We start from the raw sequence: 7,269 nt of genomic DNA, 5'->3' as shown, positions 1-7,269 counted from the left end.
AAAGATATGGGATAACCAGAGGAGAAACTTAGAACTGTGGTAAGTCACTGAGTTAAAGAACATCTATCATCAATAAAAATGACCTTTAGTTATTGCTAATAATAAACTCGGGCTATCTGTACAGTCAAAATTCCGTAGCTGACAGTTGGTAAGAAATACGTACACAATGTTCTAGTATGAGCTCGTCCATGTGTAATACATAATAAATCATCTTAGAATATAAATACAAAGACAAAAAATTTAAATTGATCTCGAATGCTTAATTAAATTTATTGAAGTTTCTGAGAAAATGCTATTCTTTGTAGCAGTTCAAAATTTATGATGTCTGGGGCGCCTGGGTGGCACAGTGGTTAAGCGTCTGCCTTCAGCTCGGGGCGTGATCCCGGTGTTATGGGATAGAGCCCCACATCAGGCTCCTCCGCTATGAGCCTGCTTCTTCCTCTCCCATTCCTTCTGCTTATGTTCCCTCTCTCGCTGGCTGTCTCTATTTCTGTCAAATAAATAAATTAAAAATCTTAAAATTAAAAAACATTATGATGCCTTTGAACTTAAAAGAGATAATAGTTATTATTCTTAACTTACATTTTTTTTAATCACAGCAGAATTTTTATCTAGGTTAGCATGAAGCCAATGCCTTCATGTTAGGGAGGGTTTCATTTTTTCAGGGCTGGAGATGAAAATAGTTCTACAGCTATGTTAGTGTAGACATCACTTTCAAAACTAATGAGTAGAACTCCAGGTATTGTATGTGAGCGTTGAATCACTAAACTGTACACTTGAAACTAATATTATTTATTAGTTATTTAACTAACTGGAATTTAAATAAAATTTAATAAATTTAAATAAAAACTTAATAAAAAACTAATGAGTATAGTTATTTCTCAACAAAATTCAAAGAAATAAAAACTAAAATTATAATCAAGAAATTATTTTATTCACATATATTTAAGAATAAGTCTAGAAACATGACTAAAAGTCACAGAATGATGTCGTAAAAGAGGCTTAATTATTTCTTAGTGGAACACTCATAAGATAAATTAAGGTGTTTGGATCCCCACGGTTAAATAACTGATACCATGTTTAGTAGATAGGACTGCTGCAGTATACGCTGGAGGGAAGGAAGGTGTAGAGTGAATTACCAAGGTTCATAAGAGCAAAAGCAAGCTATAATGACAAATGTTAATAGGAAGAAAAGAAGATTCATGAAAGAAAAGAATACCCTGAAATGTATGAGATGTGTGAAAGAAAGCTATCCTCTACATAATTTTTAAACTTGAGGGAGGGAGTAATGAATGTGGGATTTGAACGAGAATTAGAAATTGAAGACTATGATAAGAATGTGTGATTATGTGATTGGGAGAATTGTGCTACCAATAAAAAATAGAAAAGCTATCAATCATTTCAATATTGTCAAATTCACTGAATTCCAGCCTGAACCTTTACCCTGATTCTGACGCAGTCTTGCTCATATTCTTGAAACATTTTCCTCCCTCAGCTTACATTTTAAGTTACATTTATTTCTCTGTAAAGTGGTGATTTTTGTTTTAATTTTTACTTTAAATGTATTACATTGAATATATGCTACATAAATACATTATATTGAATACATATATTAGTCAAACATAAGCATATACAACTGACAATAGTATAATGGATGTCCATGTATCCAACGCCCAGCATTTACAGTCATTAACACATAGCCAATCTTATCTCATTATATCCCCAACATTCCTTGCCCATGTTATTAAAGCAAATCCCATATGGCATATATCAGAAAATATTTCATCAGCATGTTTTCCTAAAAGATAAATGTTCTTTAAAAATAAAAGAAAATGATAAAAAAATTTACACTCCTATAAAATTAGCAATATTTAAGATCAGTATCTCCAGTCAGTATTCAAATTTCCAACTGCTTTACAAATGTCATTTAAAAAATTACAAATATTTGCTTGAGGCTAGATTCAGATAAAGTTCATAGTTTGCAACCTATTACTGTCTTTATGGTTCTTTGAATCTATTGTCTTTCTTCTCCGTATCTCTCTCTTACCATTCCAACCCTGGCAATTAACTTGGAGAAGTAACTGGGGAATTTGAACTTAGAGTCTCCCACAGCCTGGATATTACTGATGGTATGCTCTCTATCATCTGTATTTCCTATAAATGGGTGGTTGAATCTAGAGATACAGCCAAACTCAGATGGAAGTATTCAACCGAACTACTTCTAAGGTTTGGGCCACTTCTTCCCCAGCTCCTTACTAATGTTTTCTTTCTTTCACAAGGTTGGTGTTGCATGAACCTCCATTTCACATGTTTTTCATTAGTGTGAAATAAAGTCTATGGTCAATCTTGCCTAGAACATAGCCGTAATAACAGAACCATCTATATGCTGACAATTCCAACATCTCTATTATTATCCCAGATCACTGTCTTTAATAGCAGACCTGAACATCTAAGTGTCTAATACATTATAGTTTGTAGTCACAGGGGTATTTCAAAATAACTATGTCCACAAGTAAGTAATTTTTATTTCCTTAAAAACCTACTTCTTCTTATCTTTGTCATTTTAATATGAATTTCATATATTAAGAATATGGCCTTTAGAACTAGACATAACCTTATCTTCTGTCAGCTACTTTCTAAATAAACTTCATCAGTCAATTAATTAATTAATTAATTAATATAGAGAATTAAGTCATAAAATTTGTATATTTGTAACTGTAAATACTTGAGTATTTACTATAGATGCTCTTCTAAGTGCTTTGTATGTATTTTCTCAACTAAATCTTTTTTAAAGATTTTATTTATTTATTTATCTATTAATTTTGTTTTATTTGGGGGGACTATGAGGGGGGCCGAGGCAGAGGGAGATAAAGAATCTTAAGCAGACTCCATACTGAGCACAGAGCCCAATGCGGGGCTTGATCCCATGACTCTGAGATCATGACCGGAGCCAAAATCAGGAGTCAGCTCCACAACCAACTGAGCAAACCAGGCACTCTTTAACTAAATCTTATATTAATTTTATGAAGTACATAAAATTATTCTACTTTTAAAGATGAGATAACTTAGACACAGAGAGGGTAAGTAAAATGTCCAGGCAGTCTGTTTTCAGGGTCTATAGTCTGAGCATACAACTTAAAATATTTTTTAGGGGCTCCTGGGTGGCTTAGTTGGGTAGGTGGATAACTCTTGATTTCAGCTCAGTTCATGATCTCAGGGTTGTGAAATTGAGGCCTGAATGGGGTTCCATGCTCAGCTCCGAGTCTGCTTGAGATTTTCTTTCTCTCCCTCTCCCTTTGCCCCTCCTCCTATTCCTACTCTCTCTAAATAAATAAATAAATAAAATCTTAAATGTTTTTTGAAGACATGAATAAGTAGCATGGGTAAAAACCTTAAAATAGTGTCTGACAGAAAATAATTATATGTTGACTGATACTAATATTTCTATTATTAAATTTAAAGTTTCTTAGTAGGGGATGTAAGACTTTTTATGAACAGGCCTTTTAATTTCTTCCCAGCCTCATCTTTATCTGCATTAGTCCTGCCTAGCTCTTACTGTAATTTCTTTTTTTTAATAATAATTTTTTATTATGTTATGTTAGTCACCATACAGTATATCCTTAGTTTTTGATGTAATGTTCCATGATTCATTATTTGCATATAACACCCTGTGCACCATGCAATATGTGCCCTCCTTAATACCCATCACCGGCCTATCCCAATCCCCCACCTCCCTCCCCTCTGAAGCCCTCAGTTTGTTTCCCAGAGCCCATAGTCTCTCATGGTTCACTCCCCCTTCTGTTTACCCCCTCCTTCATTCTTCCACTTACTGTAATTTCTTGATGATAACTTGTGGTTTTTGTTTTAGTACTCCAGAATGTCACTCTGATCAATTTTGTCACCTTTTCTTTTTTTTTTTTTTAAGATTTCTTTATTTATTGAGAGAGACTCAGGACTCCATCTTAGGACCCTGACTGAGCCCATGACCTGAGTCAAAACCAGAGTCAGATACTTACCTGACTGCGCCACCCAGGTGCCCCAACTCTTGTCATCTTGAAAACATGATATGTTCTTCAACACTTATGTGCTTCTCTTTAGGAAAGGCAAGGCACAAGGTTGAATTTGGTGTTCCTTCCTGATGTTTTTGTTTATAATTGTATCAAAGACAACCTAAAGCCAAACTTCCTAGAAGAGTAAATCTATTCTGCCTTCTTATCTCCTCATCCATTTACTTCATAGCTTCACAAATTCTAATTCCATACTTCCAGTCCTCTTTTAGAAGCCTTCCTCAGGATCACACATAATTCTCTATTTGTTAAAGCTACTGGAAAACTTTCTTGATTGTAAAATTATGGTTAGATGATAGATTAAACAGATAGATAAAAGACAGGCAGATAGATTTGCTCTTTCTGGTAACCGTCTTCTCCCTTTCTTTCTCTGACATGATTCCTCAGGTTTGCCATATTACTCTATATTAGTTTATTTTTAGCTCCTTTACAGTTTTCATTTTCCCTACATGGAAATGTTGATAATCCCCAGAACTGTGCCTTCAGTCCTTTTCTATTCATGTTCTACATATTCTCCATCATTGTGTCTGTTATTTTTTACCATTTGATTTTGACACAATAGCATTTCATGGAGGTAAAAATATCTCCTGACAATTTTGAAACTCAGGATTGAAGCTTTTTTAAAATGTGATCAGACATTTAGATTAAAAAACTCATACCTCAGAATTGACAGTTGGAACAGTAGAAATAGATGGGAAGAAACTAAAGAGATGGATTTTTTTAAAGTACAGAACAAGAGATAGACATATTTACACAAAACAGTAAACATGGCCCGGATATGTCCAGAGATGTCCCCATTTGAAAAATCTTGAGCAGAAGAAATGCCAAGGATAAAGACATAGAAGAAACAGAAAACAGGCGAAAACACTAACATGTTATCCAGGGCAGACAAGTCTCAGATGGAAATAGTTTCTAAAATTAAGTGTTGTGATGACTCCATTTAATTCTAGAGGTCTTTAGAGTTGTGTTAAAGACTTATTGTTTAATAGTTCCCAAATGTGTGTCGAAGACCCTTGGCAAGATAAGACAAAGAAATAATAAAAGGGATTCTCATACCCCTAAGTATTATTTATAGATTATATAATGTCTTATGCACATACATTATTTTTACATATATCCACATACTTAGGCCCATACACATATCATACACACACATACAGATTGAGAAATTACAGAATGTATAATGGTTTTCTCAGCCTAAAATGCCCTTCTGTAAGTTCAATAATGCCTTCACAGCTAAGCCCTACTCATACTTCAAGTCTCATTTTGTGATTTCCTATTGGTCCAATTATTCCCATTGCCCACAACAATTCTTTATATCATGCATTTTTATAACACTCAATATTTTTATAATTACTTAACAGGTGTGTTCATTTAATAAATATTTATGCCTGTGCTCTGTATTTGGACACTGGCTTACTCTGGGATAAAGGAGTGATCCAGATGGGTGATTCCCTTATTTTTATTAAGTTTAGTGTCTGGTGGAGAAACTTTCATTAAGCTTTCAGTGAAAAGTACTAGGAGGTCAAGAGTTTTATGCAGGGTCATGTATTCAGAACCTTATCTGGTCTGTAAAGAGGGCAAAAAGTACAATAGAAAGTAATTTTTTGATGTAAAATTTCTTCAATAATTCAAATACTTATAAAGAAGAAGAGAAAATATCTAAATACTTGACATTCAGATATGTAACTTATGACTCAAGATAAGATGTCAACTTGTAATTTTAAGCCTTTTGAAAATCCCCTTTATAAATACTTTCATATGTTCTCTACATTTTCTATAAAATTTGCTTCTGTACAATAGATGCACTAAATGAAAGAAGGGGCGGGGGTTACATGAAGGTTGTCTCTCTCAATCTCACCCTTAATTTTATTTATAAATTTAGTTTTTACATTTTGATCTGAATAATCACACTTCACCAACTTTGTAATATGGTTTGAAATAGCCCTCAGATCAAACTTTGGAGATTGATAAAAAACAGAAGAAAACAGAAAACCAATGCAGTGCACTCATTCAAATCAATGTGGTAGCCAATTTTGAACTAAGTTTTGCTATGGTTCAAGGCTGCTTTATGATGTTCAGATGCAGATGTCCTCAGCATGAGGTCTGGGCTTGCTATGATTTTCACCAAAAAACTACTGATATGAAAAAATGAGAATGGTTATATTTTAGAGATTTCTGATGCCTTTCCTAGCTGGTGAAGCAGAACCATTTAAAAATACAGTGCCAGAAAGACTTTTAGGAGAGCTGTCAGATTTTAACATTATAGAGTTACATAATCATTCCATTCTCTAGTGCACACCAGAAAAGAATGGTTGGGAATTAATGAGTGAATCCAATTGCTTAGTTTCTTTGCCAAGCCTAGGCTGTGCCCTCCCTGTTCATTCACCAGAAGAAGACTTCTATACATTTTATCTATAGTATGATCATTTGAACATCTTTTTTTGTGTATGTATTATAGTGTTATAAACAGAAGTACTTCTCCCATTTTCTCTTTTAGTTGTCTTAAATTCATCCAAATCTATGTAATCACTGTTTCCCAGGCATGCCACACACACACACCTGCTTCCTTCATTTGTCATACTGTTTTTTTCTTTGGGATGCTTTTATACTTACCCCCTGAATGTTTTATTTCAGTGGCACCCAATCTCCATGGCCAAGTGCAGGCTCTCTACCAAAGTTACCACTCTTTACAACCTTTTCTATCACTGTCATCACTACTGAGCATTTGTACAGCAAATGTCATACAGACTGTAACAACACCAAGTGTTTGGGAGGAGGTGCTAAAATGGAATATAATACACACACGCACGTTTCAGATGTAAGACTTAGATACAAAACATATATAAACAGGGTAAAAAAACAAACAAACAAAAAAAGGACTACAGTCTTTCCAAGACTGCAGAATTTACTTTAGTCTAAGTCATATAGCATAATAGCAAAGACTAGCTTACATAAGTGATTAAAATTATACACATTTTTTGTGTTGTTAATTAAATTGTCTTCCTGATAGAGGAGAACAAGTGCTATTTACTTTCTATCCCTGATTTCTAGGCAACATGTGCTACAGATTTAAAGTTTATTATATACCTATTATGCACAAAGCATTATTCTAGACAATTTCACAGACATTGTTTTATTTTTTATCTTTACATAATCACTCAGTAAATTGTGGATTACAATAAAGATCAGTGAAATCATA

Source organism: Ailuropoda melanoleuca, chromosome 9 (assembly GCF_002007445.2).
Source record: "Ailuropoda melanoleuca isolate Jingjing chromosome 9, ASM200744v2, whole genome shotgun sequence".
NCBI classification, from domain to species: Eukaryota; Metazoa; Chordata; class Mammalia; order Carnivora; family Ursidae; genus Ailuropoda; species Ailuropoda melanoleuca.
Note: the sequence above shows the minus strand (reverse complement) of the source record.